The 14,683-nt window shown below is 41.8% G+C and overlaps 1 protein-coding gene across 1 annotated transcript in view; it reads right to left on the bottom strand.

Annotated features, from left to right (window-relative positions):
* Window positions 1-14,683, bottom strand: part of lsamp (limbic system associated membrane protein) — a 348,374-nt gene that overhangs the window by 207,307 nt on the left and 126,384 nt on the right. The gene's annotated exons all lie outside the window — the stretch shown is intronic.

The following is a 14,683-nucleotide window of genomic DNA, read 5'->3' as shown; positions in this document are numbered from 1 at the left end:
AAATCATTGAACACAAACTTCCACATGTGGAACGTGTGCTGAGCAGATCTTTAAGGAGCTGCTGCTTCTATCGCTGGCTTGGCAACCTTTGCAGAGAGCAAAAGAAAAAGCAGAAGGAGAGAGGAGGTGTGGAGGAAAGTGGAAGGTCATGAGGGAGGTGGAGGTGACCTGATTCACATGGACACACACACACTCATACAAGCTTTCACACCAACTGTAATCCATCACTGCACTCGTCATTCCTGGAACTGCCATAATAACCCCGTGCCGTCTGTTATGGTCGAAGCCTGAGGTGAGTCCTAGGGTAGTGAGACACATAAGCACATTTATACAAGTGCACATGCACATTTGCAGATCGTTATGGTGCAAAGCAGCATTACGCCTCCATCTGCTGAGCACTATTTCAGAAGGAAGTTCAGGAAAAGGAAACAAACTAGACCTACCAAAACTTTACTTTCTACCAATCCGACCCCATGACTTGTGCACACCTCACCTGCAAAACCAGTTACTTCAGGCAAAGACAAAACAAACACAGACACATTTGTGGAGAGCAACTTTTTACATATATTCATGAGTTCCCGTCACCTGCCTGCACTGACGCAAGTGTACTGTAACTGAGTGCTAGATTGAATTAATGTGTAAGCTGGCTTGGCATGCACAAGCAGTCACAGCTGTGTCAGCTTGATTTTGCTAGGGTTGAGTCTGTGCTTGGCAGTGTCTGTCCATGAGGGTTTAAAGGAAAATGGAGGTGTTTTTTTTTTTTTTTGTGCATTTGACGGCTAACCTAGTGAAGACTTCATGTCAAAATAGGATCCTCTCATTAGCCTAATGTGGTGATGCAACAGGGTTCAGGATGCAGTCATCCCAAACTGAGCGACTGCAGGTTTGCCCTGTGTTTTTGCTAAATTTAATTGGTGTGTCAGGCGAAATAACAGACAGAAAATGTGATGCAGCATTTCAGAAGTAGAGCCATGCCTCTGTCCGGAAGAAACAGGAGTGAGTCATGATGGCTGAATCCAATTTACAACTATACTGTTCACCAGGATGAAGGCATTGAGCCACTGATATGAAATCAAACACACGGTCATTTCCAAGTCTAAGGCTAGCGATAAGGCTAATTTCCAGTTTCACCCCAGCATAGAGGAGGATGATTGACTCGAAGCTCTTAGTGCTGACTTTCAGCTTTTTAGATTTTTCTATGGTATCCACTTTGGGTGACTAGTTGGCACATCTTTTTTACTCTAAAGTTGTCAGATAGAACAGCTTTGTCAGTGGCCCAGTGCTTCTGTTGGACCTCCTCTAGTGTCTGTTGTGTATCGCCCCAGATTGAAATATGGTATTCAATTTCATGTTCAAAGCTCGGGCTCAGTAAAAACCAATCTTACTTTTTGTGCTTTTAATTACACACATATATAGATGGTGCAAGCACATAGCTACTGTTTATCTCTGGATAGTAATTGACAGGAAGACTATCACAACGGCACACTGTGTTCACTCTTTGAAGAGAGAAATGAGCGGAGACGAAAATGACTGCAACGAGGAACTGGATGGGAATGAATGAGGCCGAGGCGTTTGTAGAACTGCCTGTGACATGACATATTTTTTTATTATTTACTTTTTTGATTGATTTGTTGATCAAAACACACCCAACTCAACAAACTTCTAATAAATTATCATTAAGGTACACAGGGTGGGTGATGCAAACAAATCGTATACGTCAGAATAATTGGCTTGGTTCAATTCGGTTTATTTCTTTCTTCCTGTTATCAAGAAAATAAATATATATTTTTTTAACAAAGCAGCATTGTTAATGAGATATTGATTCTTGGACTAACAGTCTGTTCAGCACTTTTTGATCGTAAGCTGTCACTCAATCTCTGCACCTTCAGCCAATGTCTCTATGTTGTTTGAAACACCAGCTTCAACATGTTTTATGAAGGACACACACATCCAATCAAACACTCACACACACACACGCATAGGCACACAGGTAACACGCCCACACGCACGCACGCACGCACACACACACACACACACACACACACACACACACACACACACACACACACACACACACACACACACACACACACACACACACACACACACACACACACACACACACAGTGAGTTCCATTAGAACTCTCAGAGTTCTGTCAGAATGAGCTCACAGAGGGTCATTGTGAAGTCGTCACATTCTCAGAGTTGAAATATCAACACAATAAAAGGACTCAGATCATATCAGTTTTAACTTCCCACCTGATAACACACACTTTAGAGAGAGAGAGACAAAAACTTACAAACACAGACCAGAGATAGAAATAAACATACCACACACACGAGAGAGAGAGAGAGAGAGAGAGAAAAAAACTGAAAGAATCAATACCATCGATAACATCGATAGGAGGAGAAACCTGCTCTACTTGAGGATGTCTGAACAGAGACAGGTAAGTCTGTGCACTGAACACAAACTCAAACATTGAATCATTTTAAGATTTGACGTTAAAACATATTTTAAAGATGTGGTTCTTCAGGTGAAGCAGGAGTGAGTGAGATTGAGTGAGAGAACAGGTGGAGTCTGTTCAGGTGTCAAACAGACTCTGAACAAACAAAAGACCAGAAAACTTGTTAGTTTAAGAATAAAACTAAAAGTTAAAGAGCTGCAGAATAAATCCACGTTTGTACCTGAACATAAAGACATTATTTTTTATCTTTACTCATATTGTTTGATCACGTCTTCAGTTTCTCCTGTTTAAATTCATAAAAACATTCAAACTATTGTTCAAACGAATTCAGCCAGGAGCCAAAGTCAAGGTTCAAAACTCAGAAAAGCTCATAAAGTAAATCCATCGCATGTGAAACTTCTGTTTAATTTAATCGTTTGAAAAGTCACAAATGTCCTCATGCAAATGTTTCAGACGTGAGATATACATTTTGACTCATGTCTAAGATAGTGAACATGTTTTTAAAGGATTGCATGAAGTCTTGAACAACAAGTTGAAAAGTAATTATCAGAATGATCTTGATAAATAATCAACATTGTTGAGAGATTAATTAAAATTCAAGATTAGTTTAAAGTTCTAATAAGTAGAGTTTAGTGTTTGACTTGTTTTAGATTCTCAGAGTTTTGAAGTACTTTTCTTTGTGTCTAAAGGTTTAAACACGTCTGCTGTTTGTGTTTCTGTGACAGATTCCTGGACAAGAAGCCGACATGTCGGTCGTCTCCAGCTCTTCTGTGAGCACTGACATCCTGGATGATGATCTGATGTTCTGTCAAGACCTCTTTGAGGATGAAGTCGTCCACAGCCCTCGTCCTCTCTACACCATCGACGAGGAGAGCGTTGGGACGTACTCCCTCTTTTGGGACAGCCTCAGCACAGACTCCTCATCATGTGCCTCTCTACAATTTGACATTTCAATCACTCCCACTGATCAAAATGTCAATCATGTTATTTCACAAGTCTGCCGAGGCTTCCTATTTCCAGAGACTCTGTCCCCAGAGCCTGAGATGACTCTGTCCCCAGAGCCTGAGATGACTCTGTCCCCAGAGCCTGAGATGACTCTGTCCCCAGAGCCTGAGATGACTCTGTCCTCTGAGCCTGAGATGACTCTGTCCCCAGAGCCTGAGATGACTCTGTCCCCAGAGCCTGAGATGACTCTGTCCTCTGAGCCTGAGATGACTCTGTCCCCTGAGCCTGAGATGACTCTGTCCCCAGAGCCTGAGATGACTCTGTCCCCTGAGCCTGAGATGACTCTGTCCCCAGAGCCTGAGATGACTGAGATGACTCTGTCCTCTGAGCCTGAGATGACTGAGATGACTCTGTCCCCTGAGCCTGAGATGACTCTGTCCCCTGAGCCTGAGATGACTCTGTCCCCAGAGCCTGAGATGACTGAGATGACTCTGTCCTCTGAGCCTGAGATGACTGAGATGACTTTGTCCTCTGAGCCTGAGATGACTCTGTCCCCAGAGCCTGAGATGACTGAGATGACTCTGTCCTCTGAGCCTGAGATGACTCTGTCCCCAGAGCCCGAGATGACTCTGTCCTCTGATCCTGAACCGACTGTAGCAGCCTTTGTGCAGATAAAACCTGTGACTGTTCTCCGGGTGGAGGTCAGAAGTTTTTATAGTGACTCTTTTAATGGAGCCCTGGAAGCTTCTTCTCCTTCTCCCTCTGAAATGGTTCCATCTCACACATCCTCCCAGGAGGACAAAGACAAAGAGGAGGTTGAACTAACCTCGCTGAGACATTTCTCCTCTGTCCCCGCTGCCTCCTGCTCCGTGTCCACAGCAGAGACCAAATGTGACAACAGAAACTGCTTTGTGCGATATGTCACTAACTTTTTCTCAAAGGTAAGAACACCTTTACAGGTGAACTCTCATCATTGAGACCACTTGGGTAACTGTCTCTACCTGCTGATTGATTTTTCTGTACTTATCTTCTTTTTTTTTTTAAACAGAAAGAGAAGAAGCAGGACAAAGAGGAGAAGAAGGTAAAGCCTTCAGATGCCAAACAGCCTCCATTGTGGAGGAAGCTGCTCAGCAGGAAGAGTCGCTCTATCAGCCCGGAAACACCTGAACCGGTTCGGGCTTGATCTGACCTCTCCAACCGTCTCAGCCTGTACAGATATGTTTTCTGTCAGCATACTGAGAACGCTGTGTTTGTGTGTTTTTGTGTTGTTTGTCTTCACCTCTCATTAAATAAATGAGCAAATAAGCATTTAAATACGGCTGTTCTTGATTTGAAACATTTAAAGGGTTGTTACAGAATAAAAAACAGAATAAAATACGATGAGGACGGATCACTTCATGGCCACATGTGGGTGTTTTTCTTGCTCCATCTCAGAGGTGGAGCAGTCAGAGCTCAGGGAGATTGAAGCCTGCAGTGACTAAAAGAGATTTAAAGACAAGATGATTCAAATAAAAAATAATCAAAGAAGCAAAGTCGCCAACAGAAGACGAATGCTGTGGAAGATCGCTCTCCTCAAAACCATCTTCACCCCATTTCTAAAGTTTTAAGAAACAAAAGAGCGTCTTCATAACTATGTGAACATATTCTGATTAAAGTGAGAAGTTCATGAAAACAAGTCGTCTAACGTTACATCTCTTCTCTACAAGAGAAACATTTGACAGTTTTCTTTAAATCAGAATCACTTTCTGATCGAGGACACGGTAAGGACGTCTGCTGCATTCAAAAACAAAAACTATAAAACTCAACGACAGAGGGGGAATACTCTGATCTCATTGGCTGACAGGCAAATTAACAAAAGTAAAATGATTAAATAAAAAGGTCAATAACTGTTACAGACAAACCTGAACAGTCTCACAGATACTAATCACGCACGCACGCACACACACACACCATTGCATTGTTTCAGTCTGAAATTGATTAAATTAATATTTCATGATTCAATCAGGGTCACTCATAATTCAGGCAAACAGGAACCTCAAACACATTTCAGATGCAAAAAAAAAATTATATCTTGTAAAATAACTTTGTTGGATGATGGTTTGAAAACCAACTTCTTAAAGTGTCATTTCATTTTTCTCCATCTATTATCTTTACTGCTTTTCCCGTTCGGGGGGACTTGAGCTGATCCCAGCTGTCAACGGCCAAGAGGCGGGGTTACACCCTGGACTGTTTGCCAGTCAATCACAGTGCTAATATATAGGGTGCATCCGAATTGTCCCTCCTATCTCCTTTCACTATCCACTTTACCTTAACCCCGGAAGCAGTTAAGTGGCGGCCATGATAAGAGCCGTTCAAATTCTCTAAAAGTTAAGGAAAGGTGGGTCAATGCTTCCTTTATAACCTCCTTTAGCATAGGATACACTGGACCATCCTTAAAGAAAGGAGATGAGATTTGACGCCCCACAATTCGTTGCGGCCGCAACATTTAAAGCAACTCACGCATCCGACCGTTCACGAACATTAACGATGATCGTAAAGTGACACAGATGATATAAGAGATAAAAAGATAAGAGACATTTTTATCAGATGATGTTTTATTCAACATATTTCATTCAATTCAGAATGTTTTGTGCATTTCTTCAGTTGTACATTCTTGTCTTGCATACATGTAACAATTAATTTCATATTTATTTTGAAGTTGATTTCTGAGTGGACAGGAAGCTGATGGTTTCACTTTTCTTACTTGTAGCCTGGTAGTCTATATTTCTTTTATTTCAATCCCAACCTTGTGGTGATTAGGATTATTTCACCGGTAAGAAGGCACAGAAAGAGTTTTTTAGATGTGTTTTTTGTAGTCCATTTTCTGAACATTGTAGTTTCAACACGGCAGACTCACGTCATTAACCTCTGCCGGCCCGTCGCATTTAATGACGTCGCCTAGTGGAAAATGCGGTCGGATTGTCAGAGCAACGAGATCGCCTTTCCCTAAGTCCTTCATGAATTCTCCTAACATCTTTCCTTGACCTCATGACGTTTTCGCGGGGTTAAGGTAAAGTGGATAGTGAAAGGAGATAGGAGGGACAATTCGGATGCACCCATAGAGACAGACAACCAGCCACACTCACATTCACACCTAACCTCTCCAATTAAACTAACGAGCATGTCTTTGGACTGTGGGAGGAGGACGGAGTCCCCGGAGAGGACACGCACAAGCACGAGGAGAACATGCAAACTCCACACAGAGAGGCTCCTGTCAGACGGGGATTCAAACCAGTAACCTCCTTACTGTGAGGTAACAGAGCTAACCACTGCACCACCATGCAGCTCAGTGTCATGTTTCTGTTAAAAAATTAAATAGTGCAAAAGGTCGCCAAAAGGGATACTTCATCCATTTGCATTAAGCTTTGTATCATTACAAACCTGGCAGTATTTTTGAATGGTTGTGCATCCCACCCTCATTTCTTGTCTGTGAAAGGAACCTCAGATGACGCAAAAATCGTCATTTTGCATCATCGGTGGCTGCTGTGGTTAGTGGGGGTGAAACTACATCGTCGGTCAATGTGACAAAGTGGGTGAGATCTTTTCTTTTGTTATTCACCACTTGTCACTTAAATCTTCATTTAATATCAAATCAGTTTATTCTTCACAGTTGTGTATTTTGCTATAATGTATTTTTTGCTTGTGTAACATTGCAGCACTTACTATCCCGGGTTTGTTTATGTTAGCATTAAGTTACAGGTCACATCAAAGTATAAATCAACTTAAAGCAAACACACAGTCTTGATTTAGTTCAGTCATTTTTATTTAGTTTCTGGAATTGCATAATATCATTGTTTGTCTGTTATCCATATTTACTTTCATTTGTTCTGTTGTCCAGTTCCCCATGTGGGCTCATGCAGCTAAAGGGGCTGGCTCAGCACTTCCTGGGTATTTATAGAGTTGATGATGTCATCGCTGACATCACTGGGGCAGACCATCTGAAGGGGTTTTGTTTTCTGAGAAATGTTTTCTGTCTTATCATTTCTTTCTTATGTAAGTTACGGGTAAAATATAATTGAAGTATTTGAAGTTCATTTAGTTGAGTAAATGATCTGGTGTTAAAGATAAGGGTTTATTTGTATTTCTTTGCGGTAAGAGAAAAGTGAAACTCCCTATGTGAGTTGTGCTTAACCCAGGTGCGGACATTTTGTTAATGGGACAGTCTATAAAATGAGGAGACGTTAGTTCCTTCGGGGGAGAAGAGGTGAGGACGTGCTGTCTTTAACATGTGCCTTAATCTGATTTAGGAATGACTTAATTTACCTGATTTTTTTCATTGAACTTTTGTTGTTTTATGAAGTTAACATGTGTTGGGATTATCACTGTCAATAAATGCTCACCTCTGGAAAATGTCATCTTGAGTTTGCCTTCCTATCACCTTCCAAGACTCTAATGTCAAACTGCTTTACAGTCAAGAAGGCACCAACTTGAAAATTTATTTCACATTTCTACTACATATATGACCCAATGTCAAAACAGATTCATGTATCAAGGGTGAAGTATCCCTTTAAGTAATGCAGTTTAACTACTTTCAATGCTACCAGCTGTTGCCCTCCAGAGCTGAACGACCTACAAACTTAACAGAACAGATCTATGCTTGTATGTATCACGTTTCACGTATGCATATTTGATACTCAGAACACTGCTTTTTAAATGGTTGTGCACATTGTTTACGAATAAACAAAATCATATAGAAAAAAAGTGAATGAGAGCCACATACTGCTGACAGAAAAGACGATCCACACGTGCATTTAAAAATAGGTCCAGGCTAAAAAAAATCTCCACAGCTGTAAATGTCACACTGCAAGGTGTGGTTGTAAATTGTGCATTCATTCATGATTTTCAAATGTCACAGTGTTCTGGAGAACAGACTGAAGCATTAGAGTCGGTTAATTCTGTCTCACACATCATGTGTGCTCAGGAGTTTGACGGAGGACAACATTGAGGTTTGTCCTGAGGGAGTGAAAGGCGGAGCGAGCTGTGCTTTGTGAGGAGACGAGAGCACTGCTGCTGAGACCGGAGGAGGAAGAGGAGGAGGAGGACGGTTGAGCTGACGGACTCTAAATACTTCAATATAATACATATGAATTATCGGCCCCCCAACAGCCAGATGTCAACCTACAGTGTGTGTCTAACTGCTGTCCTGTGAGTCACTGACTTAATCGGGCAGAACATGTTTTATGTTTTACTCAGATGAATGCCATCTATTAATGATATGACAATGATTCCATTACAGTATTTGCTTTCGTCTTCCTCAGAGTCAGAGAGACAGCACCGGTACAGATTTGCAAAAGCTAAATACAATCTCACTCACAGCCAGTCATCACTCATTTTTAAAGGGTTTTTTTATGCCTTTAATAAAGGGACAGGGCAGGGAAGAGAGTCAGAAATCAGGAGCGAGAGCGAGAGAGAGAGAGAGAGAGAGAGAGTGAGGAACGACATGTGGGAAAAGAGCCACAGGTTGGATTCAAACCTTGGCCGCCCACTTGGAGGACTCCAGCCTCTGTTCATGGGAATTAAACCCTGGTCTCTTGGCTGTAAGTCCTTCATCCATTATTTGTGTTGTTTATACTTCTTCACTGGACTTCAATGCAACATAACCAGACGACAGCATATGAGTACCTACAGCAGCATATTTACACGAGTCTCTCCACTGACCAACCTACTGTTTCAGACAACTTGGGGTTTAGAATGGACTTGTTGTACATGATAGATCTGGGGACCTTAATCAAAGACTTTTCATTTTTACTTTGGAGTGCTATGGGTAAAAAGAAAACTCAGTTTAAAAGACAACAGAGAAGTTCATATCAAACACGGCGAAAACAGAATAAACACATTTCAGAAGGTTTCCTTTTCGGCTCCATGTAGTTGCAGAATCAAAGAGAGGCGCTTTGCTTTCATGTGGATACGTCTGTTTCCGCTGGGTTTCTTTGTCCTCCTTTTTGAAAACATGGAAACAGAGTCAGGCCCCAATTAAGCCCATTTTCAAAACGTTCAAAACTGTCCGAAGCGATAAAGATTTTACGTTTCACTTCTATTCATGGAGGACTAATTATAAAGCCAAGCCGAAAAAGGCGGACTTTATAGTTTGGCACAGAGGGACAGATTGGCAGCTCTTCCAAAAGCCATTTTCTGAGGACAAGAGGAAGAGATCAAAAAAACTAAAAACTAGCAAGTTCTGAAAGTCATTCACATTTCACACCTCATCATGAGCACAGTTGGAGGGCTGAAAAATGAGATCTTAGAAATGTGACCAAGATCATTATGAACTGCCATCATGCTGAAGCAGCACACTGACTGGCAGTTTCCACAGGAACAGTGTGTGCTGCGTTCTCTCTGTGCCGAGTACTAAGGAGCTGATCACAGCCTCGATGCTTGTGTTTCTGCTGCGCACGCCACGGTCCATCTCGGGCGCTTGCCAGCAGAGCCGCTCCTCACTGCTCCGTTCCAAATAAAAGCAGAGACTTTTGCAAGTACACGTCAAGCTGAACAGCTGAGCGGCTCGACCTGGACAGGAAGTCAGTAACAGGGAATGCACAGAGCATCCTCAAGCTTGTATAGCGTTTTTCTAATCCTCTGATGACTCAAAACGCTTTTACACCGCAGGTCACAGCTACACATTCACACAGTGATGGTAGAGGCTGCTGTGCAAAGTGTCCATCAGTATATACAAACACATTCATATGCCGCCGATGAAGAAGCGGGAGCAATTTGGGCTTAAGTGTTGTACCCATTTAGCTGCAGGAGCTGCAGATCGAACCCCAGACCTACTAGTAGAGAGGTGACTGACTCCACCACTGAGCCACAGCCGCTCACATGCAAAACTGCATGCACTTATGGATCCTGTAGAAAAACCCAAGTTCTTGAAACATCTCAATGCGAATATAAGAACACTGTGGATGAATATTCCTCTGTGTGTTTTCCTCTTTAAGAGAGTTTTTTTTTTCATTTAAATTGAATAATGTGCATAATTAACATTTCCTAGGGATATAAACGGAATAATTAGTGAGGTCCATATAGCTTCTATTTCTAGGTTGGCAAGTGTTGCGTTCCTTAGAGGTCACGTTAGCTCCTGTAGATACGGTTCCATCTGTTTTTGCTCAGTCTCATGTGGGCAACATTAGAAAGAATATAAAACACTGTGCAGCCTGTGCAGTTTCCTGTTACAATAATAGATCCCAGAATGGAAACTTTTGAATATCAAACTTGGTGTTTTTCATTTGATAAGGATCAAGCTTTAAGACTGCCTCCAACCTGACATCACATTGTTCCATATTGCTCCGGTTTCATAAAAACTGCAGACGTACTGATTCCTCTTTTCACTACCAGCCGCCTTGTTCTCTGTCTCTTTTCCTTTCTGTTTTTAATAATGCTCCCTCTCGCTCTCTCTCTCTGATTTGAAAATGATCAAGCTTAAGTGATAGGCTCAAATGAAAATCAAACTAAAAGTCCTGAATGTCAAATTGATTTTAACACCGTTTAACAGGCTGCTAATGATTGGAAATCTCAGCGTTCCTTTGTTAAAACAGAAAAGATGCTGTTCGGATATAAAGGACGTAAACTTTGAAATTCTAAAGGGAATAGATCTCAAAAAGGCCTGAAAACAAGCGTCAGCGTTTGATCTATTTTTAAATCAACGACACTGGAAGCGTTGTCAAGAGTCCTCTTAAGTCGTGTGGGGGCTGGTCGTCTTTTAGAGCAGATTCTCTCCTCAGATAAGACAAATTATGACACGCTGCTCAAAAAGAGAGGTTCAGTTTTGAAAAGGGAGACATGCAATTGTCGAGCTCCTGAGACAAAATGAGGTCTTGAGATAACAGAGAAAATATACATCAACTGCAGAGGTGTAAGTGAGACATAGTGATCGTCCTGTACAGTCACAGCAACAATGTGAAATAAGGGGGACAGTAGCACCCTTCATGGTTGCTCCTTTAAAAAAATCCTGACACTCTTTGACTAATGTACCGACTGTGAATCCAACAGAAATCCTTGCTGTTGAGAAGTAAAGTCATCAATCATTATTTCTGTCTATACTCTGCTACGCTGCGATTAGGAAGTCTTCCAGTGTGGTGATTCATTAGATGCTGGCTTTGTGCATCTTTGATGGCTGCCTGATGGATTGCTTTCCTTCTGCAGAGCTGTGTATCGTCTAACTTAGCTGGACGCTGCTTTTGGCTTGAATTGGCTCAATAATGAATTAGCCCTCAAAAAAAAAAAAAATAGAGTCACAAAGTGAGACGTGCAACTTGTCTCACATTATTGGGACACGTCTGGAAGTCATGATTCGGGGAGAAACACTTGAAAATAAACGTATTTCATCCAAAATAGAACGGCACAGTGACGATAGCTGCTTCCTGCTGTAGTCAGTCTTTTTTGTTATTTTTGGCACTGCTTGTCAACAGGCAAGGCAAGGCAACTGCTTTGGGCCCCAGACCAGTAGGGGCCCCCCAAGGGCTGTTACACTTCAAACCCCAGCAGTGGCTCAAAATGTGCAACGTTTGCAATGACAGTAGGAAACCTCCCTAAAGGGGCCCCATGTTAGAGTACTCACTCATATGACAGTAAATCACTGATTGATGCTTAGCCCTAAATATGGACAAGAGACACTTTAATGCATAACTTCCACTTAAAAAAAAAAAATGTGTTGGTGTCATATTATTTATAACATAATGGGGATGAACGCAGCTTGGAGTAGCCCCCTATGAATGTTTTTGCCTCGGGCCCCAACAGACTCCAAAATCACCACTGTTTGGCAATATTATAAAAAGGACCATGCAGACGTACGTTGCACGTGCAGACCACGTTATATGGGTGAAAAACAAAAGTGCATTAAAGACAGATGTAGCAGATATGGAAAGAGAATGGATGATAACGCCTTCTGTTTGTGGAGAAATACACAAATGTCTGTCTTTAAATGACTCCTGACAGTTCTTCCTTCATGCTGCCCGGCTATTTTCTCCTCAAGCTTCACTTCCTCACTAGATTGCCAATCTACTGAGTGCACATGCATACACGCACGCACACACGCACACACACACACACACACACACACACACACACACACACACACACACACACACACACACACACACACACACACACACACACACACACACACACACACACACACACACACACACACACACACACACACACACACACACACACACACACACACACAACATACATGTAGACTTAAGCCAATCCACTTCTTTACAAACAGAGTGAACCACCCAACTTGAATTTAAGAGCGGTCGAAACCATGAACTGAAAAAAAGTCGTCATGGTTGAACTAACAGAGATCTCATTGGAAGCAGGAATCAAGCAAAGCGTCCTGGTGATTTCATTGATGGTTTGTGTGTTTTTTTCTTTGTCCCACTTTGTTCTCTTTGTATTTGGCCAACATGCCACTCATATTTAATTCTCTTTGTTACACTCATCAAAACTATTCTCCAGAGAAAAAACAGAAAAAGCGAGCCAAAGAGAACAAAGGAACACGCTGGTCCAAAAATAATAATCGGGGAAAAGCTGCAGAGCTGCTAATTGAACCGATTTTTTTAAGTCAACATGAAGCTGAACTTTCCTATAGCTCGTACTTTATAACAGCTGCACTTTGTTCAAGGAAAGAAAGTATGTCTTGGAAAAGTTTTTTTCTTGAACTTATATAAGATAACTTCTACGACAACTGCTTAAAGTTTATCTAAAACTCAAAGTACAAAAAAGAATATACACACAGAATATCCAGTCACATCTTAGGCTCCTGGTCCACCTAGTGTTTTTTTCCGGGCAGAAAGGCGCTGGCTGTGCGCTCAGGAGCGCTAACATGAAGTGTTTGTGCCCTGAGAAGAAAAGTGCTGCACGTCCGTCCTGTCTCTATGACAACAGTCTGTTCACATCGCCCGCTGTATGACCATCACTGCTCCGTTACTTTTTACTGAATGACCCAATCAGACATGGAACAAAGAGGATGTGGGGTCAAGACACGATCTCTAGGTGACAAAACTACGGGGAAAATCATACATTTGGAAAAGAGCGCTGGTGAAGTCAACAGCGCCTTTCTGAAGAGTTGAAAGATTTTTCGACTTGAGCGCTCAGAGCGGCCGCACAAAAATGAGGGAGAGCTTGGAAGAAACGACGCTGGGTGCTGCAAATTTTCTCCAGGTGGCGGCTTTCATCTGCAAAGGCTCTCTACTCATTGAAAACAATTGGAAACAGATGATGCCGCTCAGAAAAAAACGCTAGGTGGACACGGGGCCTCAGGCAGTTTTGATCTACAGCTGTTTCAGGTCCGAAGTACATCCTTTAAGACCAAAACCCTTGAGCCAAATTATTTTTATCTCTTTGTATTTACTCTTCATGTCTTACCAAAAATACATTTAACTTGCTTTATTTTGTCGTTTCAAACCTTTCAACACGTGGGTTTTAATTCCTCCATGCTGTCACTACCACACTGTCTGATTACAGCTTACTGCACTGACTTTCTAATGTACTTAGTAAAACTGATGTGACACGTTTTTTTCCACACCTCACTCTATGTGCTCCATCATCATTGTCTCTTCATCATTACCCGAAGCACTGACCCTTAAGGTTGGAACAGATGGAGACAAGAGCTTTATCGTTCTTCTCAACTTCAGCGTGGTCGAGAACAATCATCCAAAGTCAGGACATTTTGTTTCTGAAGATACAAGATGATTCTCATGTCTGTGTTGGTACTCCATCACTGATTAATACTGCTATGTACAAAATGCACACGGTTAGACTCATCTAACTTCCCAACAGTATCAGATTCTTCAATGGTTTCTGTCAGTGTTTGGAAGGATGAATCTTGTATATTAAGGCAGAAGCTTATCGTGTCCCCTCTTGTTGCCTTCTAGCGATATTCTGTGCCCGAAGATGCCCAAAGGATGCATGACATCTGACAGAAAGCTCTTAAAACCCAACACACACTGCAAGAATGCTGCATTAAACAGGCAATAAATAAATAAAGTAACAAGATTTGAGGAGAAAAATGAAAAAAGGCAGCAACACCGTAAACTGTCTTTTTGAAAATTAGCAATCAAACAGTAGTGTTATCAGAATTTTAGTCAAAGTTCAAAAATGTGGCACAATTAAGTCGAGCTACGGGTACAAGTACCGAGGGAGAATCCATTCATTGACAGAAGTTTGTCCGACTCCGTTACAGTAGGTGGCAATATGCCCCCTTTCAGCTAGTTACTATTGAACCTTCCTTCCCT

This window comes from Labrus bergylta, chromosome 11 (assembly GCF_963930695.1).
Source record: "Labrus bergylta chromosome 11, fLabBer1.1, whole genome shotgun sequence".
In the NCBI taxonomy this organism is placed as follows: Eukaryota; Metazoa; Chordata; class Actinopteri; order Labriformes; family Labridae; genus Labrus; species Labrus bergylta.
Note: the sequence above shows the minus strand (reverse complement) of the source record. Positions and strands in the feature narration are given on the sequence as shown.